This window comes from Alexandromys fortis, unplaced genomic scaffold, assembly GCF_014885135.2.
Source record: "Alexandromys fortis isolate MF-2015 unplaced genomic scaffold, M_Fortis_MF-2015_v1.1 scaffold_8_9099976_23576923, whole genome shotgun sequence".
NCBI classification, from domain to species: domain Eukaryota; kingdom Metazoa; phylum Chordata; class Mammalia; order Rodentia; family Cricetidae; genus Alexandromys; species Alexandromys fortis.
Window position 1 is genome coordinate 289,511 of NW_026067899.1, and position 20,438 is coordinate 309,948.

The following is a 20,438-nucleotide window of genomic DNA, read 5'->3' on the forward strand; positions in this document are numbered from 1 at the left end:
CGGCTGAAAGCCTACCGACATCTTCCTCCACCCACCAAACACCCTGCAGGCTTCTCCCTTCAACATCCTCTATGTAGCTCTTTACACCTGCGCAGACCCCAGCAGAACTGGGAGGGCTGAGTGGACTCAAGTTAGATCACGTGTACATTCTGGTCCGAAGCTTCTTTGATGGGAAACAAACATCCGCTTTTAGAAAAGGACTGCTCAACCCCTCTCTGGTCTGGGAGTGTTCAACTTTACGAAGGGGGGTAATGTCATTTTCAAAGAAAGCACTAGATGGCAGTTGTGATGTGTTCAATAGTTGCCTCTGCTCCCTTTTGGAAGAGGCTTGAAGGGAGGGGGGGAATGCAATAAATATTAAAATGGGAAAATCATCATTACAATAATGAAGATCAGTATCTTATGATTGTGTTTACCATGTTACTATGTATGAGCGGTATCTTTATGCAGTGTTTGCATTTAAAATCTGGGCTCCACTTTATGAGACCTGCAAGAGGAAACTAACATCTCTATAATATATGAAAGCCCTTCATCACTAAAATAATAAAGTGAAAATAATGTTTGATTTATAAGGAGATTCACTACTGGGTGGTTGTGTTTTTAGTGGCTGCCCCCCTCCACTTGTAATATTTCAATTTGTAAAAATGAGTTACAAAATGTGTTTCCCATGTCCATCTACCATGGAAAGCAAAATAAGTTATTGTTACCATTAATTTAAAATAAGGCATTGCAGTTGAAAGGATCTCTGGGTACTATTAACAAAAAGAAAAGAAGGGGAAGAGGAGAGGGGAAGGGAAGGGAAACAGCAGATGCCTCCCAAGCTTCCCCATCCTTTCGGCACTAACAAAGGCTCGAGGCAGATCATTCTTTTGTGTAGTTCTTACTCAGTTCACTAGGCTGGTTACTTAATGATCTCATGGTCCTACTTTAATGTAGCAATCGTAAGCTTTTAACACAAATGCAGGTGGAAATGGTTCCTATTTAAAGTACAAAATGTTGCCAGATACCATGGCAACAAGTGTAGCCTGCAGCCCCTGTTGTGGCATCTTGCCTCTACCTGTTGTGGAGCCTTTGCAGACTCGGGTGGCTCTTTCTTGCTTTTCTAGCCTTATTTTCCCTGTGTCTTCATTTTGTGGTGGTTGTTTCTTATTTTAAATGTCCTTTTTCTTGCTGTAGCATTGGAGGATGATTCGATACAATGAAATTCTTTGGAAACAAGATGGGTCCTAAATGAATTAATAATTGTGTTGACGTGGTTTGTAATTGCATTAATTTGTAGGCCCAGGATGACACTGACATCCTGAAAGTGGTATCTCATGTCATAGTAAACTCAAGGTGTCAGAACTCGGAGCTAAATATGCAGAACGGTGACAAGGCTGAAAAACACTTTAGGTTTGAGAAAATCAGTTTCTTTGGATACAGGTGACAGAAATGGGTTCTGGATAACTTAGGCACAAAGGGACTTCACTTGTGTGCTAGCCAGAAAGGCATGGGAGAGATGGATCCTGGGTCCAAAGTTGGACCCGCCTGAATTCCAGGCAGCAAGAGCAACTCCAGGATCCCGTCTGGACACTGTTGCCCCAGGTCCCCAACCTTGTGTGCCTCTCTTCAAGATGAAGAGTGTGGCCACAGAGATGCTTCTGAAATGGCTTAAGAAAGATCAATCTGCCCTGACCCCACACTGCCTCACCTGGCCTTTCTTATGTTAGTTAAGCCACTTCAGTGAATTCTGTTTATACACAGGTTTACAGCCCCCCCCCCGCACCCCAATATGAGGGATTTGTTACCAAATAAGAGGCGTCTCTTGAAAGGTTGCCAAGCTTAAAGTAATGCAAATCTATAAAAAGAAACAACCCCAAAGGTCCATTGTCTTAAGTTGTGTGAGATGCAACTCTTTAACCTTACAATGAGAAATACTAACTTTCACACACATCAAGTCTACCTGTAAAAGGGAAGGGGAATTGAAAGCCACTGAAAAAGGTTTGGGGAGTTCTGTTACCCTAAAAACAGCTATGGGCACAGGCGCACCAGGGTAGGTTGCATGCTTCTGTGCTGAGCTGCAGAGCTAAAGTGTTCGCACACACACCCTGAAAAGACTCGGCACTGTGGTGTGGTTTCGTTTGGAAAGAGCTCCCGCAGATGTAATCAGTCCAGGTTCAAAATGAGCTCTTACCGTATCAAGCAAGGGGAACAGCAGATCCTGTGCACATCCAGGAAGAGACAAGAGCGCACACACAGACACCTGGAGGAATGGGCTACGTGAAGCTGAATGGAGACTGGAGCAAGTTATCTTAAGCTAAGGAGTACCAAGGATGGCTGGCAGCCACTAGAAGCTAAGAGGAAGGTGAGTCACTGTTTCCCTGAGAGTCTACAAAGTAACTAACTCCCCCCTCACTCTTTGGTTTTAGACTTCCTGTCTCTTGAGTGGTAAGATAATATTTATCATTTAAGCTACCCAGTCTATGGGTTTTCATTGTTGTCATCCTGGATAACTAATACAACTGTTAAGAGGTTTCTTTGTGTAAAGCCCTAACTGATAAATCCATGGAAGTAGGCACTTGAATCTTAGTACATTTTAGGTTGCTGTAACCAACTGAATCTTGAAAGTATAATATTTAGAGACTCCCTATTCTCATGGCTGAGGGTCTGGTAAGGTCAGTTCCATCCCATCCCGTCCTCTAGACTACATCACATCATGAGATAGAAATAAAAAAGGAAATGGCCACATATGGAAGAGCCGAGCTTATTGAGTGGCCTCACTTTGTAACATCATGTTTTGCAAAGAGCTACCAGTTACATAGTCCCTGTCCCTCTCCTGCAAGATGGCATCGATCCATTCCCAAGGATGGCCCTCGTGATTTGGCCCCGTGTTTGCAAGATTCCTTCACCTAGCACAGCCACCATGCTGGGGACCATATTTCTAACACATAGTCATATCCAAACCATCATACTTAAGTGTACTTTTATGAAAGCAGGAAGTTTTTCTATTTCAAAGAAAGTAACTATGGATCATTTAATTCAATTTTTCCACAAGGGCTCTTGAGATCTCCTTGGACCTGGACACACAGTGTGAGCACAGTGTGGACCAGGTAGCTGCTCTCATGGAAGAGGCAAGTGAGATGCATTGAGGTTGAGATAGGTTCTTTGGAAAAGCATAAGAGGTGATGTGATCTAGAGTCACAGAGCGTGGGGAAGTCTGTCTGGAGCGAGAGGTAAAACAAAGAGGCGAGAGAGATGAGCTCTGAGTCATGAGGAGACATTCATGGCCTGGGGGAAGAACATTCCAGGCAGCGGAAACTCAGAGGACCAGAGTGAAGACTGAGAAGGGAAGGAGCCACTCTGAGATTTAAGGAGAGGCAGGCCATTGTGTGCATTTGGAGGATGGTAAGCAGGAGGGCAGACATGTTATCTGGTTTGAACGTGGTGTCAGTGATACTGTTCAGGCAAAGGGGGGCAGTGAGGTACAGGATGCTTAGGCCAGATGGCAGGAAGTACAGATGTGATGCTTTTGGTGCATCTGTGGAGAAGTGGGTAGTTTTGGTATGTGGGAGGCAGAGTGACAGGACTAGTAAGTGTTAGATACTTCTAACCAAGCCCTCTCTTGGTTCATTGTTATTCAAAATTTTACTAAAGCAACACACACACACGTGCATGTGCGCACACGCTTCTATACAAAGGTGCTTGGGCCCAGGAGCATTGCACTCAACCGAGAAGCTGCTGTCATGGGCTTCTAACACAGACTCACGGTGCCTCCCAATACCAATAGAGGAGGAATGTAGGAAAGGAAGACCCAGCGCTGTGAACATGGGGAAGTCTCTGCAAGCAGGAGGAGGGTCTTTGGAGATACACAGGGTTGGAGAGCTGCACTCCAGGTTGTATAAAGACAGCCCGAATAAAAGAGAAAGGTGGATGAGGAGGTGCAATATTTAGATGACTAAACTCATCTGAATGGATTATAGCGTGAACATAAAGTGAAAATGTCCATCAAGTTAGCTCAGCAAAGTCAATGTGGATGGATGGATGATAGAGGACTTCGAAGTCCAAGGTTGTTTGTTTGTCTTCTGAAACAGGGTCTTACCGTATAACCCGGGCTAGCTTTGAATGCACAGGGATCCACTTACCTCTGCTTCCTGAGTGCTGGGATTAAAGGTACGAAACACAGGCCAGCAAACATTTCCTGAATGGGTCAGAAAGCTTAAGGGTTTTGTTCTGTTCTATTCCATTGAGACAAAGTCTCACTCTAGCCCTAGCCCTAGAAGTCACTACATAGCCTAGGCTAACTTTTAGCTATGGAACCAGGCAGTGGTGGCACACGCCTTTAATCCCAGCACTCAGGAGGCAGAGCAGACAGATCTCTGTGAGTTCAAGGCCAGTCTGGTCTACAGAGTGAGTTCTAGACCTGGATCCATAGCTACTGAGAAACCCTGTCTTGAAAAACAAACAAACAAACAAACCCAAACTTTAAGCTACAGCAATCCTCCTGCCTTATGGAGGATTAAGATTATAGGTGTGTACTACCACACTGGCTGTAAAAAGTTTTACAGACATGCACATTCTTGAGTTGTTCATTGTATCACGGAAGCATAATATGTATTATGAAATACATAATACTCTTCGAATGAGCATAGTTGTTTCATTTAAACTTTATAAGAACATGAGCAGACTGGATTTGGACCTGAGGCAAGACAAGTCAGACAACCCAATAAACGTCTTGCTAGGGTTTATGAAGAAGCCGTGGACAGGCAGTGTGCTTTGTCTGACTCCTCAGCCCAGCTCCACATCCCCATTCTGCCTCCTTCTGAGTTCCAGGCTTTCAGTCTGATACTCACGTCTCTCATGTGAACAGGGAGGAGAAGCATCCCAAGAGTCATCTCTGCCTGGGTCATCAGGTTCATGGATTCTTGGCGCAGCAACTGCGCATTCACTCTGGTCTCAGTCAGCTACGACATGGCGTTTCTCAGGCACACACATCCATTCAGGGAAGGTATGTGGCCTGGTTCAAGTCCCAGGTTCACTGGAGCATCTAAGAAAGAGGTCTTTTCACTTTTCTTCACTTTCTAGAACCACCAAACAGGACACTCTCTTGCCTTTGAGTGCCAGTGTACAGTTACAGAACTTGGATTTCTGGATTCATTTTTGCTGTTTCTAGAGGAGCCGTGTTCAGCATGAAGCTTGTAAGACTGAAGGCAGAGCAGAAAATGGAAAAGCTAACATTTTTCTTTTGTTTGAACTATTGACTCAAACCAACGTAAGATGGTCATTTTATTTTGATTTATTTATTTTACTTTATGAGTATGAATGTTTTGCCTGCATTTATGTGTGCCATGTCTGTGCCTGGTGTCCACCAGGGTCAGTAGAGGGCAGTGGATGCTCTGGAACTGAAGTAAGGCTGGTTGTGAACTGCCATGTAGATGCTGAGAATCGAACCTGTGTCCTCTGTGAGAGCAACAAGTGCTCCAAACCACGGAGCCGTCTCTCTAGCCCTAAGATGTTTAGCTTTGTCAACTTGACACAGTCTAGAATCACCCAAGAAGAGGAGGGATTGGCCAGATCAGGTTGGCCTGTGCATGTGTCTGTGGGGCCTATCATGATCATGTTGATTGACGTGGGAAACCCAGTCCACTGTGGGCATCACCATCCCCCAGACTTTAGTCCTACAATACTATGAATGGAGAAAGTGAGCTGAGTTGTAAGCACACGTGCATTAATTCTCTCTCTGTTCTTGACTGTTGGATGTGACTGGCTGTTTCAAGTTCCTGCCCTGACTTTCCCTTCGTGGTAGATTAAAACCTAGAATTATAAACAGACACCTACAACAGAAACAAAACTAAAACACATCCTCAGGGCTGAGCTGCCTCAATGGTTAAAATGGTCACCATACAAGTATGAGGACTGGTGTTTGGATCCCAAATTCTGGGTGGTTGTGGTGGCCTGTCTGTAATTCCAGCCTCTGAAGTTAGGGGATCCCTGGAGCAAGCTGGCTAGCAAGACTAGACATATTGGTGATTTCTGGGTTTAACTGAGGGACCTTACTTTAATTAATGAGGTAGAAGAGTAATTGAGGATTATTCCTAACATCAACTGCAGCCTATACATGCACATGGACATACATCCACACATACATGCCAAAAAAAATGGAAAGGAAAACAAATATAACCCTAACACCTATCTGAACTTGGACTTTCAGTTCTGTTACTTCAAAATTAAATATTTGACTGTCCCTGAAAAATAATATGGAATGAGCAGACAGGGGGCTTGGTGAAGACTAACCAGGTCTGAAGCGAGAAGGCTGGCAATAGGAAGAGAGAGTCTTAAAGGTCTGGATCATCAGAAAGCGAGATTTCAAGTGGGAGGCTTCCCTACAGCTGTCTGGCCAGCATTTCCACACTGAAAGTGAAACAAAGGAACAGGGCATGGGGAAGTTGAGTCCACCCACAAGCAAATCTGGCTAAGAGTCAACCCAAAATGTTACAGACAAAACAGATATTTACTTGAAGGTTTATGCAATCCTAGTCCAACAGATGATCTCACACTTAGGAGGAATTGAAGTGGACTAGCTCACCACAACGTATGTAACCAGGCCCTGAAGACAGCATGTGAAATTGGAAGGATACTGAAAAGAGACAGACTAAATGTCTGTGAGGAGAGGATGGCTCGGGAGAACTTGTGGCTGATAGCTCGGCGTGGAGGAGGTACTGGATTAGAACAAGAAAGGGAGAGTGAGGATCCTGGATGATGGGTCAAGCTCTTCTCAGCGGTCATGGTTGAACCGACTGAGCCAGTTTGTGGACATGAAACTTCTGGGCATCCCAGAGGGCAACCCTGCAGGGGACACAGGCGGGGGCTGCTGGAAGAAAGGCCAGCCACAGTTAACACAGACTGGTTGAGGTTCTTCTGATATCCCTGGTAAGGAAGACGAGGATGACTGGAAAGAGGAGTGAAGACAGGAAGGGAGAGGCGTACAAATAAGGAAGAGGCAGCTGTGGACAGGAAGAAGTCTGAAACGGCGAGAGGAAAGCCAAAGATGGTTTCCAAAAGAAGTGAGGAAGATTCCGATGTGTAGGAAGGCCATTTCTCAGGATACAAGGGTCGGCGGGGACTAAGTGATGGAGATGACCTCATTTCCTGCATGTCTGTCTCTATCATATACCCAATTAGACATAGTAGATTAGTTACTTTTAAATTATCACAACTAGGCAATAAGGTATTGTTATTTTCAAGTTAAGAAATGGGATAACATGCATAGAATTTCACAAGTTTAGAGTATCTCAAATGTCATAATGAAAAACTGTGGACAGAAAGAGATTAAAACCAGAAATTTTCAAATGTGAAAAGGCTATGAAGTACAAATGTGGCTGCGGTAAGCTTGAATTAACGCCCTGCTTTGAGCTTCTGAACGCAATGCAATGAGAGGTGAGACACTGATAAAAGGGCAGCTGGAGATGCCTGGTTCCTTTCAACAAATAAGTTGGAAGTCCCACCGTGAGGAGTGGAAAAAAAAGATGCATAAACCGAAATATGATCAGCTTCACTAGATCCATCAGAGGAAGAGAGTCGTGGAAGAGACAGACAGCTGGGGACAGGAAAGAGCTAACGAGGACAGAGCCCACTGTGCGTGTGTGATGAGTCTCCAGAGTTAGTGATTTACACGACAAGGTGACTCAGAAGAACAGAACGTTCTCGAAGAGGAGTGATTAAATCCGGAACCTTGAGATGGAGTGTTTGGGATGACCCAAGTGAACGCAACCTAATCACGGAAAGTGGAGAAAATGTAGAAATCACAACCACAGGAAGATAATTCCATGGAAGAAAGACCAGAGAGCTACAACCTGGCTGGTTTTGAAAATTGAGGAAGAGGGTCAAAGGCCCCTTCCCACAAGTGGGTGGCTAGAACCTGGGCTAGAATGCTTCCCTAAAACCTTCAGAAGAATGCAGCCCTGCTCAGATGTTCACTTTAACCCAGATGTGGGTTGCTAACATGCAGAGCTGTAAGAGCATATGTTTAAAGTCACCATGGTCTTTATAATCCTTCATGTCAACCACAGAAACTAAGCAAACACAATATGCCTTAAGATTTTCTTAGGACCCCCCCCCCACACACACACCTTGCAGCAGTCCTGAAGAGTATATAGGAGCTACCTAAAGCCAACATATACAGGATATACACCATCCAGGAATCCTCAGTGGGTGCTCCACTAGAGTTGACAAGTTTTCCAGGCAGGCAGACGGCCCGTACATCTGGGTCCTGGGCACGAGCTGGCTCCTGGCCTAAGATGTGTAAAACTACTGAAGAGGTCCCAGACTGAGTTTGCCACTCCTAAGTAATGCCATGCGTCTGCTCAGGATGGAACTGCAAACTGTGGCTGCAGTGACTCAACTCGGAAAAGCGCAACTGGGGCTGGCTGGGTTCTTTACCTAAAAAGAAGGGCACTGAGGAGTCCCCTGGCGGTGAAGAAAGTGGAAGAAAACTCCAGACCTACAATCCTTCCTTCCTTCTTTCCTTCCTTCCTTTGGCAAGGTCTTATGGTTGCTCCGTAGCCAATGATGACCTCTGAACTTCTAATCTTCCTGTCTTTGCCTTCCAACTGATGAGGGTGAAGATGTACACCACTACACCCAATTAATGCAGTCCTGGAATGGAACCCAGAGCTTCATGTATGTGAGCGAGGCCAAAACTACTAAATGAGTGACATCCCCTGCCCCAGCCACACAATTCTTGATGCTGTTTGAGGCACTTCTGTTGTGGTCAGGACGCTGACAGGAGGGCTCTTGACGACCTGAGAGCTTTCAGATCACAAACCTTGCCCCCATGTAGAACGCTGCTGCAAAGGGGTTCTGAGTGCAGAGGAGAGGCAGGCAGGTTTGTAGAAGCCAAGATCTGGGGGCAGTGGAGCCCTGGGCTGGTCCCCCGTGGACAGATCGGAAGTGGCAGGAATATGTATCGGTCTGTGCTTTAACTGAGGAAGCTGACTTGGAGAAAAGAGCACGGGTTAGGGAGGCAGGAAAGAGCCACTGCCTTTTGCCAGCAGCCAAGACAGCCCTTTCCACCTCAAGTTCAGGCCACTCCTGCCCACTTCCTCTGGGAGGGGTGGAGTGGCACTTATAGCAGGCAGAAGGGAAGGTGCGGGCAGGAAATCATCACTTGGGCCTACCCAGCTACCAGAGTCACCAGGAAAGAGAAAAACAGGCCCAGTGCTAGGCTGGTATTGAACACAGGTGATTTCACTTCTAGGGCGAAGGCTCTTTTGCTAGGATGATTGTGAGTCAGACGGTTGGAGAGAACTCAGCCTGGCTGTGCGGGTTTGTGATGGTCTCCAGAATGCAGCAGCTGGAAAGTTTTATCTGGCAGGTGATTTTTGCCAGCTTGAGAGGGGACGGAGGAGCTGACACAACCCTCTGCTTCTGATGGGTTGGAGCCCAGAGCACAAGTGAGCCAAGCCAATAACAGGTGGGCACAGCAGGGATCTGAAGCCACCCTTGGCGGAAGGTAGAAGATGGCAGGAATAAAAAGACCACAAAGCTTTTTGAGAGCTGATGCCCTAGTCCAACAACTAACTCCAAATCTGAGCCAAAAACTGGGGAGAGCAGGTGGGTGTGAGATGTCAGAACAGTGTTCAGCTGTGGGAACACCTTCCAGGAATTTCATCCAAGGATTTCATTCTGGGTGGCAGTTGTTTTCTCATTGGATCTAAAATGGGCCTGTGGAGTGACTTGTGCAAGGGCATCTTCAAGGCCCTGACAGACATTAAATAGGGTAAGCATTGTAGGAGACATTTGGCAAACACATAAGTCACCTACCCTTAGTGGGAGTGATTGCTAGCCTTTGGGTCAGGCCTGCTATTGGCCTTATCTTTCCAGTATGGGAGAAAATATATTGACTTTAAGAGAACTTGTATTTCCAGGAGCTGATACCACTCTGTTATCTTCCTTGAATGCCTTTTGTAGATTCTTAAATCTCTTTGTACATTTCTATTACTTGATTTTTTTTTTTTTTTGTTGCTGGACTTTGATGTAGATTGTATCAGGAGTCCTGAAGTGGCTCCTGAGTGTGAAGGAACTTTCTAAGCTTTGGGTCTCCAGTGGGGCTCCAGTGACAGATGGGAATTTGAACAATGGCACCAGGTGTAACAATTTTTAGAGGCACAACTTTAAATGGGAAAAAATGTAAGTGAAGGCTATTGTAACTTTATACAGAAAGAATTTCTTATATAAAACAACAAAATCACAAGCCACAAAGGAGAAGATTAGTCAAGAGCAATATTAAAAAAAAAATCTCTGGGGAAAAAATAAACGAAATTATAACTATTTCTTAAAAGCCAATGCTTTAAGAGCTGGCGAAGTGATTGCACTGAATTCTGGCTACCTGGCCCACAGTGCACCCCATGGATCAGAACATGACGTCACCCAGTTGCTCCTGTAACGTGGAGTTAACTCCTGAGCGGGAGTTGGACGTGGCACCGCGGTGAAGATACGCTCTAGAGTACAAGGACTGGGGCAGCAGTCGTTTTGTTTTGCTTTTCCACACAAAGGAAAAACCAAACCTAAGTAGCAATAGCCACTGATACGGAATTCTGAAGGAAGGTGCCGGGTTCAGTGTGCCTGCTTCCTGTCATGATAAGGTTTTTCCCCCAGAGTCTGATGCCCTAGGAAAACCTTCTGCCTTCTTCTTATACAAACAGTCCTGCTTACCCATGAGCGTTTTGTGATGTCTAGAATCTGCACAAGACCCATCTGTAGAAGCTCAAGTACATTATATATAAATATATGTGTATATGTATTATGTATGTGTGTATACATAGCACATCCTGGACATGATGTCAATGACATTGATTTAGAAAGTCTGCCTGGGGCCTTGGTATCTGCATTTTTGGGAAATTATGTTCTACAAGTGATCTTGGTCCAAAGGCTTGGATGAGAACCAGCAGGATAGATTTTTGGATTTCTGGCTGTGATTAAGAGTCCTGTTTAATTGTCCACCTTAATCCTTATGACTGCTCACCACCCCCACTACGTTCTTATTTCTCTTCATTAATTTGACTTTTCTAGGTGTTGATTAAACCAACACACTAGAATTGTTTCAAACAAATCATGTGGGGAACGAGTAACCTGTTTATACCAAATTGCTCCCAGCATGCAACAATAAAGAAATAAGAAAACTGACATAGGGGGACAAAAGAAGCCCCGAGGGAGTGAAGCCCTGAGTGTATTGTAGACGAGCATTAGCCATAATGAGGACCAAGGTTTTGGGCCCATGGGGAATTGGCAAAGCCTTTCCCCATATGGGTCAAGCTCAAAATTGGTAAAGCCTTCTTCTTCTAGACCATGTATGAATGTTTATGAACAATTGATCAGGGTATGCAACAGCAGCTCCTCCCTGCCAGATGTTTATAGTCTGAGATTGCATGTCTACAGACCTCTCCAATGGAGACTAGCCATGCGTGCTTTTGGTAATAAACACCATAAGGTTCCAGCTTGCTTGCCACAGTAGGTTCTCTCCATCAGAGTGCACACACTCAACCCGACCCCAGCTTTTCTGAATGTGGACCTGTGTATCTACAATTTCTTCATTCCCTCAATGTCCCTTGTCAGGGTTCCGGATCCAAGCCTTGTGGGTCACAGTACTGAGACATGAAAAAAAAAAAAAAAAAAAAAAACCGCTGAGAAAGAGAAACAATGGTAGAAAGACCGCAAGCTCATCAAAACTGAGCTGTGTGGATGAAACAACAGGAGAGCTGCTTGCTTGGGAAAGCCGTTCTTGTGAGCATGAGCTACACCCTGTCCCGGCTGGCTGTTTACAGAGCTTCCTATGGGTAGCTGCGCTCCAGTGAGGCTGGCCCAAAGCACTCTTTCCCTTTCCAGAGGCAGAGGAGACAGACTTCTCCTGCGTTGTTTTGTAATTATTTTCAATGATGTGCCCTACCCCTTGAAGTGTCTAGCTAGCTCCATGACAACTTCCTCCTCTCCAGTCTCCTCACAGGCTAGGCACCCTGTACTAGGAGACATGCGCCTTCTTGGCTTTGCTTTTCTAGCAGGAGCAGAGGAATGCTAGACAGACTAGAAGCATGACGGTTCTCTCTGTGATCAGAAACCTCACACTGAATAGGTGAAGAGAAAGGGAAAGAGGAGGCCTCCTTTTTTTTTTTTTTAAATCTCTGCTTGTGGTTTGAAAATAAATAGCTTGCATCATCCCCAATTCTCACCATACCATGAGTGATGAACTTCCAGAACATACATAGAAGGAATGCCCCGGTTCAGTTAACAATCTACCTCTAGTCTCCAGCACCTTTCTCTGACTGTAAGTCAGAGCTGGATAAGATTATACGCAACTAGGGGTTGGGGTGAAGGTCCAGGGCAGGGGCATGACTGTGATCTCAGATGAAGGTCAATGACCCTTCCCTCCCCATTCCTTCCACCAGAGAATGTTGAGCTCAACGTGGTGAAGGTTTGGGTAATCATATTTTCTCTGATTTTGAGACAACCATGCCATACCCAGGGAACAGAGTTCCAGAGCAGATTTGTTTATCATCTGGTTTCTGTGTCACAGCCAGCGATGAGTTCTCATTTATTGTTTCGGCTATTGTGAGCTCCAGAAAACGTCTGGTTACTCTTCTGCCAAACAGAGAGTCAGGTTTGGAAAACTCCCCTCTGTTACTCTCGTTTACAGTGAAGAAGGCAGCCCATGAGAGAGCAGGTGCTTCCGTTTTTAGATGACTCTAAATATAGAGCAGCAGCAGTCTTGTCTGGGTTGTACCCATGAGTCAGAATGCAAGCGAGTATTTATCAAGTGCTATTGTATGGCAAGTACTTCCCAGTGAGAGAGATGTGGACACATCTACCTGAGAGAGAGCGGGGCCTTCCCCTTCTAGCAGAGGAGACTGGACACCCTAAAATATATTCTTGACATTTTGTTTGTTTGTTTTGTTTTTCAAGACAGGGCTTCTCTGTATATAGCCCTGACTGTCCTGGAACTCACTCTGTAGACCAGACTGGCCTTGAACTCACAGAGATATGCTTGCCTCAGTCTTCCAAGTACCAGAATTAAAGGCATGCACCACCACTGCCCAGCAACATTCTTGATTAGGCGAATAATTCTGGGGTTTGCGTAAGATAAGAAGAAGGTATGAAATCTCCCTCCCTTCCTCCTTCCTTTCCTGTGTCATTTACTGAGCAGATCTACCTAGAACCTGTCAAATAAAAAATTCTTAAAAATCTTACTCCAAAGTAAAGGTTAAAACCCAAAGTTTCCTCCACTGACCCTTTCTAGTATACAACGCTGGTTAGTTTTAGTGTTTGGTCTTGGACACCATCCAAACCTAAAGATGCTCCGCAGATTCTTTTAGAACTATCTATTAATTAGTCGGTGAGTCCCGTGCAGGCTGGAAGAGGAGACGAGTGCATTTCTTTCTTTCTCGTGTTCTTTCAAAATAAAGTGGTCAAAAGAAAACCACAAGTGTGGAGAAGCTAAATCTTGAAACAGACGTATGCACCCCCAAGGTTCTAGTTTATGGTTTCTACATCCTGTCTTATCTAATTCACTGATTTTACTTGTAATTTCACAACCCAACTCTGTTTTCACGCTTGACTTCTTAAATTCTGGTCCAGACAATGGCCCCGGCTCATTTTTCCACATTCAAACCTTACCTGTGCTCAATAACAAGATCGACAGCCAGGTGAGATGGTCAGGCTCCACGTCTTCTCATTGCACTTGTGTGAGTGTTTCAGTTCCAGCTTGGAAGGGAGAGGGGAAAAATAGCCTCTTGGGTGCTTGTCAAAGCACACACACCTGTAAGCATAGGCAAAGATAATTTTCAGGGCCTTAAAATGACCTGAAATTAAGTTACAATATTACAACAAAGAAGTAAACCATTTAGACGACTCTTAAAACTAGGCTACAAAATTAAGGCAGTGAAAGGCAGGGAAAAATAAGAAATCAGTTACGGAAACAAGAAATCAGTTATTGTTTAGCTACATGGCAGTTCTTTATAGCAAAGAACTCATATTGAATAGAACATTTCAACCTCCTGGTTAGCTGGTAGGCAAGGTAGACAATTGTAATTTATTCAGTCATTCAAAACCCATTTGTAGAATGCCTGTCGTATGTCAGAGAAAGCACTGGTCTAAGTTAACAAACACAGGCCTTTGTCTTCTCTAAGTTTATATACTGTACTGTGTTAATGCTCTTACGTTATTCTAGTTTATGGTGGATTTTCATGCTTACCTGTTTTAGCAAATAGTGGTTGAATAAGAGTTATTGTTGAGTCTTATGCACCATTTCCCGGTAACCAAAATAAGTATCTTACGACTTATTGTAGATTTTCTTTTTTTAAGTTTTATTTTCAAAGTGTAATTTTAATTCAGATTGAATGAACAAGAAGAAAAGTGAGAGCAAACTATAAGAAGACACTGCTGTATCAAATGTAAATAATGGATTGTGAACATACTCATAGACAAATGACCCTCCTCCATCACTCTTGCACATTCATAGGTACGTGTGCTGATGCCGCCTTGAGTACTATCAGCTCACAAGACGATGAAGGGTTTTTCATTTCTCCCAGGGGTGGCATCTGAAGCCTGGGGTTCTTTAAACCGAATATCTAAACTCCCAGGGCCTCAGAGGGAAAGAAACGAGAGTATTACAGAGAATGTCTCAAGGATTCAGATTTTAGGTCTTGAACTAAATTCGCTCTGTAACTTCTTCCTCTTTTGTAAATGCATTTAAATAGTTCTTCCTTTCATCTCCAGATAGCAGAATTTTAGAGCTGAAAAACATATTAGAAATGCTCTTTTCTGATTCCTTCCCTTTATTTCAGTGGATGAGGAAAGACTTACTATTCACCAGACCTACTTCTTTGCCACTACCAGCAATCAAGTGCCACAGTTCTTTTGAAACACTTCCCAAACCTTTACTGCCACCAGCCCAGAGTAGGTTATTCCTTATGTCTTGACCGGTCCCAAAGTCACCATACTGTTTTTCTTGCCTTTCATCTTTTAACTTATCCTGGGAAAGCATCCAGATCATATAGCATGAAATACACTGACATGTTCCCATGTGGGGAAAACGTACCAATCTTACTGTGTGGTCAAAGGATAAGGTTCAAAACCCAGATAAGGTGAGGAATTCCTACAGGTTGGCCCTAACTTTACCTTTCTAGGCCTATCTTTTAGTAGTCCTCTAACAGTCAAAGTTCACTAAATACTTAACTAGTGTTCATATTTTCTAAGCAGAAGTCTAGCCTTGAGATAACTGAAGTTTTTTTTTTGTAGCTAGGTTCATGCAAGGTTAAAAGTGAAAAAGACAAAAAATGAACAGAAAGAGGTGAGTAGGCTGCATTTAAAAGATAGTTTCAATTCTGTTCACCTTTTAATTTTCATATCCTTAAGCCCACTCTTGGCTCACTGTGATTTCTCCTAGTAAACCGTATAGTATTGCACTTTTGCACCAAAATCGCACAGACTATAGGGTGCTGTAGTTGCCAGACAAAACCGTTAAATTGGCAAAGCAAGATTTTTTTATTTTAAGGACAATGAGATCAGGCTTTAAATTTGAAATAATTTGGGCTCCAGAAAATTATTTCAATTTTCTGGAATTGGAGAGCCTCCTCTTCAGTTTTACACACTGCCTTCAAGAAGCTTCGGGAGATTTCCTCTCAGAAAACTAAGAGAATATGCCCAGAGTTTCCTCCACAGTAGAAATAGAAGCAGTCATCGCTGACAACCTATTCTAAATCCACCACACCACTGAAGCTTACATTTTAATCTCTTGATGTAGGAGGGTCAAGGTCATGATACTTTGGGAAAAGCAGAAGGCAGGGTTGGACTCACAGACTTAAGCCCTAGCTTGTATATTCTATTCTATGAAATGACGAAACTAACCAAGAGGAGAATTGACAGGATTACTGGAGGCTGAGGTTAACCAAGAGGATGATAGGCTTCCCTGACGCCGAACGGAGGCGGAGGAGATCAACACTGGCAAACCCCAGCCGGGCGGCCATCTTGTGGGAGGAGGGAAGCCGGAAGTACCCAGTCTGGACGAGGCGTGAGGGCGGCGAAGGGGCCGTGTGGGAGGGACTCGGGAACCGGGGGGCGGGGCGGAGCGGTATCGCCTGGGTTTGGGGGCGGGGCCTGGCGACGGGGTGGAGCCTGCCGCGAGTTTGGGGGCGGGGCCTCTGCAGGGTGGAGCCCCGCATCACCGACCTTCAGGCCGGGGGCGGGGCCCGAGGGCGGGGCGAAGGCGGGGCGGAGACCCCGGGCCGCGGGCGTTCAAGGTAGCTGACAGGGCCGCAGCGGCTCGCCCCTCCCTTTCTCGGAACGTGGTTGGGCAGCTGCAGCTAGCCCACGCCGCGGTGAGAAGAGGGCTGGGGGCGGGAGATGCCGGCGTTGTGCTCTCTGCTCGGCCCTCTGCGAGCACCGGCAGCCGTCTCCTCGCAGCCCCGGCTGCAGACCTAGCAGGTGAGATGAGCGCCGGTAGGATGGACCTGCTGGGTCTTACTCTTGCCCCTTCCCTGGGGTCCTGACCAGTGGGCAGCGCCAGGCTCCGGTGTCCCCGGCCTCGGCCCGTTGCAACGCCTATTCCCCTCTGCCCCGCATCGTCTACGCCTGAAACCTGCGGGGACACTCGGGATGGTCTGCGCAGAGGGGGCGACTTATCCCATCTGCTGCCAGAGCTGCGTCCCCAGGGTGCGGAGCGCCCCGTTGCACGTGGGACCACCCTGTCATCTAGGACTTTTCACTTTATCTCAAGGGGGGGCCCAGTATCTGCCCCTCCTGAGCGTCTCTGCCGAGGTACCTGGTGCTTTGCGCCAAATTTTCTCCTTCTTTACGGAGCACCTGACGTGACTCCTATGCCCTGGCTTTCCATTTTCACGGATGCCAGCTGCCCTCGGGGCCATCTATTCGCTTAGGGACTCTGCACTCTTTATCTTGGCGGGCCAAAGTCTGTCTCTGGCAGACAGACCGGGGAAACAGGCTGTGGATAGGGTGCCTGTTGATGTTTAAGAGTTCTTTTATAACTCCATATGGCACTAGGTTTTTCTCATAGAGAAAGGGTATTGGGTGGTTGAGAAAAGAACAGCCCAAGAGTTTAAAGCTTTCTCTTTCAAGTTAACAATGTACCACATTTTAACTTAGTAGCAATTTAATCTACAATTCCAGTGCTTTGGTGATGCTATCTAAGGCAAATGTAAAGTGACTAGACCGTTTGTATACTTCATTTTCAAGTGTCTGCCCCAGTGAACTGGCTTGCATAGCGGCAGTTCAACTTGTGTGTTCTGTAACAAGTCTTGTTTTTGTAGATTAAATAACTGGATGTCATTTTTTTAAAACTTCCTTTGTTGTGGTTCTTGTTCATCTTAAAATGTGCCTTAGAAGCATTTTTTTGGTTTTGTTTTGTTTTTCATGTTTAAAGTGGTATGAGATAAAACTTCAGACTTATTTTTAATTTCCCCTTCCTTATTTTGGAACAAGTGCTACTGTTAAATCCCGACTGGCTTTATTTTGTAGCTGAGGCAAGGCTTGAGCTCTTCCTGGCTCTGCCTCCCTAATGCTGGAGTTAAAGTGTGTGCCATCATGTCAGGCTAGTTTTAATTTTCATTTGCTTCGGGAACTGTTGCTTTTATAACACTGGAAAAATTAAAAGCGGGGAAAAATACAGATTACTTTTTAAAGTTTTTTTTTTTTAATTTTCAATTAATCGAAAGCTGAACCTGAGTCTTTCTTTACCTATTGGTCATCACCTCGATGAAGAGGTCTTTGTTCATTGTCAGCAGCCACTTAAGATCAAACTGAATTCAACTCTTCCGTAATGGGTGGGTCTAAATCAGAGACTGGTACCTTTATGACACATCCCAAACTGGTAACTTTTTGGACTATCCAGTACTTCTGTTATTGGTGATCTGTAATGGCAGGTGTGTCTGTAGAGCTACTTAGGACAATGGATGCTCTTTACTTGGTTACCACTCTAATCCTTTCCCTGAGGTCTACAATCCCTCTGCCCTCTCTCTCACCCTCTTTTGGTTTTCTTTGATGGTTAGGGTTTTTTGTTTGTTTGTGTGTTTGTTTTGTTTTGATTTTGAGACAGGCTCTCAGTGTGCAGCCCCGGCTAGCTTTGAGCTTGGGATCCTTCTGCCTGTCTTCCAGTGCTGGGTTTTTAGCGTGGGACACCACACTTGGTCCTAGGACTGTTGTTGCCATTTCCTGAAGGCCTATTCTGTGATAAGCTGTGAACTAAATATCCTTTCTATATAGTGTCTCTCTCGGGACGTTTCCCTGCTCATTTTGCAGTTAAGGAAACCGACTGAGGGAGGCAAAGTGTTGATCCAGGTTAAGGCTCAAAGTCTGTTAGTCTTTTCAGTTAACTATTGCTAATTAAGATTGATATTTTAAAAAAATATATACAGCTACACTGTTGTTCTTATGTGGTCCAAATAGGGATTATGGATTATCCAAGTAAAGAAATATAGGAAACTTGGGAAAAGCATCAGAAGTCTAGGCCAGATTCTCACCACCTTTCCAAAGTACACATTGCAAAGTACACATTTCTTAAGGGCTCCAATGTCTAATACTCAAATCTGATTGCTGATCAAATCCTTCAAGGGTCACCATGTGTAACAACCAGAATCTGTCTATGTGTCCCAACCAATACCTGGCTATGTGTACCAACCAGAACCTGGCTATGTGACCAGCCAGAACCTGGCTATGTGTCCCAACCAGAACCTGGCATATGTACAAACTAGAACTTCTCTATGTATACCAACCAATGCCTGGCTATGTATACCAACCAGAACCTCTCTGTACCAATCAGTGTAATTCGGTAAAACTCAAATTTTGGTGAACATTGTAGGATTGGTTTCTATTGATTACTCTTGTTTAATCCTGGCAGAAAAAAAAGAAATGCTTGTCTTAGTCCCAGTGAGATGTAAGGTTTTTCCAAGGGTTTGGTTTATAGGGAGCAGCACAGGAAATATTCTCTTACACAACCCGGGTATCAATTAATGATCTTTGATCTGTCACCCCAGTGTTTTGAATGTGATGTGGGTGTTCAAGAATTTAGCTAAGCTTTGTAAATTGCAGGAGACACCAGATTTTCCCCTGTCTTTACATGGGACACCGAGAATAATCACTTAGAAATTGGCAATTACCATCATATTAATTCCAAATTACTATAAAAAAAAACCCCGAGTCATCTGAGAATTATCTAAAGTTTGTGCTCATTGTGTCTCTGGCAGCAAGAGGAGGGGAGTCTATCAGCTGCCACCTTAGCCCACAGAAGTTGGTCCTTAAGAACCTCATGAACATCTTTATAACGTTTTAGGAAACAGTCTGTGTTCGGGGCTGTTGCTGCTGTGAAAAGCATTTATCATGTGGAAAGAGAGATTGTTCACTCATGGATTCGATAGTACCCAAGAGAGAACTGGCAAGGAGAGAAGAGGTTGATGTAAGAACAGGTTGTTGTTTAATGAATTTAGTGAAATTTTTAATGAATCTAGCCCCTCTCCCCCAGTGCTTCCTATGTGCCAGATATTAGGGACACGAGAGTGTGGAGAGACATGTATGGTCTTTGCTTCTGTGACATTTCAAGTTTGGTAAAGGAGACAGTCGTTGCAAGACATTGGGATAAACAAGCCGAGAAAAGCAGACTAAGGGAAGGACCATGATTTTATTTGAGAAAAAAATATGCCTGACTATGTTATTAAAGACACCTCACCCGACGAAATGATTCCTGAACCATACGGTTGAGTTTGAGAGTGGGTAAGTGTTCATTATGTGGGCAGTACAAATGGCAGAGCGCATTTTAGAGTGAGCTACACGTGTAAAGCCCCCTGTGGCCCTGAGGAACTGTAGGTTCGTGTGTATGCTTATGTAAAATGAACTAAGGGGAGGCTGGTGCACTCACGTCTTATAGTCACTTTCTCTCTCAAAGGTTCCCTCGTACTCTACCGAAAGTGATATTCAGCTTTGGTTAAGCGATTGCCGTGTGCCGGATGTGATTGGAGCCAAAGGACTCTCCTGATATTGCCGCTTCACAGATGATAAAGTGAAGCGGAAGACGTTAAGTTTCAGGTTCAAGTTGGTAAGTGCTGCCCTGCGATGATTCTCCCTAAGGCTCAAGCAGGACCACTGGTTAGAAGGGACTTCTGGTTCCAGTGTGACTTCTTCATCTACCCGTGAGAACGTCCGAAGTTTCTAGAGACTCTGGGTGCAAGTCGGTCCTTTGTAGACACTGAGCCTGCTCCTCTTGGCCACTAGATGGAGGTGGACTGTGGATGCCCGGAGAGAACCACAGGGCATGACTGCAGCTGTAACGTTTGTGGACACTGAAAAGCAGAATGGTAACAGGAATATTTTGAGCTGACCTACCTTTGAGAGTGAAGCACCTCCCCTACCTCTTTTCTCTTGTCTTCCCTGCCCCCCATGCACCCCGTTGGACTTTGCAGAGAGTG

General features: G+C 44.9%; 2 protein-coding genes across 8 annotated transcripts in view; one reads left to right on the forward strand and one right to left on the reverse strand.

The window, feature by feature from the left end:
• Window positions 1-16,008, reverse strand: part of LOC126488953 (60S ribosomal protein L21-like) — a 40,143-nt gene extending 24,135 nt beyond the window's left edge. For 2 of the 6 annotated variants that reach the window (XM_050122872.1, XM_050122886.1), the window contains exons 1-2: window positions 15,874-16,008; window positions 13,642-13,783 (exon numbers count right to left, since the gene is read on the reverse strand). The gene's annotated coding sequence lies outside the window, so the exon portion shown is untranslated. Of the gene's footprint in view, window positions 1-4,829; window positions 5,024-8,916; window positions 8,927-13,641; window positions 13,784-15,749; window positions 15,836-15,873 lie in introns of those variants that run through there. The other 4 variants (XM_050122905.1, XM_050122899.1, XM_050122879.1 and 1 more) reach the window with 3 other exon arrangements.
• Window positions 16,009-16,253: 245 nt separating this feature from the next.
• The window catches only part of Gpr155 (G protein-coupled receptor 155), a 40,686-nt gene continuing 36,501 nt past the window's right edge, over window positions 16,254-20,438 (forward strand). Inside the window, exons 1-2 of one of the 2 annotated variants that reach the window (XM_050121492.1) lie at window positions 16,254-16,449; window positions 19,919-20,068. The gene's annotated coding sequence lies outside the window, so the exon portion shown is untranslated. Of the gene's footprint in view, window positions 16,450-19,578; window positions 19,747-19,918; window positions 20,069-20,438 lie in introns of those variants that run through there. The other variant, XM_050121499.1, reaches the window with a different exon arrangement.